Genomic DNA, 777 nt, shown 5'->3' on the forward strand with positions numbered 1-777 from the left:
AGGTCTCCCACGTGGGCGCAGGGGCCCAAGCACTTGGTCCATCTTCTGCTGCTTTCCCAGGCGCATTAGCAGGGAGCTGGATCAAAAGTGGAGCATCTGGGACTTGAACCAGTGCCCCTGTGGGATGCCAGTGTTGCAGGCAGTGGCTTCACCAGCTACACCACAGTGCCAGCCCCCTCCTGAGCATCTTGAATGATGCATGTAGCATGTGAAGCAAAGGAAGTAAACTGTCATTCATAATTTTTTAAAGATTTTTATTTATTTATCTATCTGAAAGGCAGAGTTACACAGAGAGGAGAGACACTTAGAGAGAGCTTCCATCCACTGATTCACTCCCTAGATGGCCACAACAACCCGGACTGGGCCAGGCAGAAGCCAGGAGCCAAAAACTTCCTCCAGGTCTCCCGCATGGGATCAGGAGCCCAAGGACTTGAGCCATCCTCTGCTGTTTCCCCAGGTCATTAGCAGGGAGCTGGATCAGAAGTGGAGCAGCCAGGACTTGAACCAGCACCCCTATGGAATGTCAGCACAGCAGGTGGAGGCTTAATATGCTGTGCCACAGCTCCAGCCCCATTATTTATAACTTTATATGTAAATCTCCTATCAAAAGGATTATATTTTGATTAGATTGGGTTAAACAAAAAAATTGTTAGATTGGGCATTTGGTACAGTGGTTAAGATGCTACTTGGGGGCTAGCATTGTGGCATAGCAGGTCAAGCCATGCAAGTTCGAGTCCCTGCTACTCCTCTTCTGATCCAGCTCTCTGCTATGACTTG

This window comes from Lepus europaeus, chromosome 2 (assembly GCF_033115175.1).
Source record: "Lepus europaeus isolate LE1 chromosome 2, mLepTim1.pri, whole genome shotgun sequence".
NCBI classification, from domain to species: domain Eukaryota; kingdom Metazoa; phylum Chordata; class Mammalia; order Lagomorpha; family Leporidae; genus Lepus; species Lepus europaeus.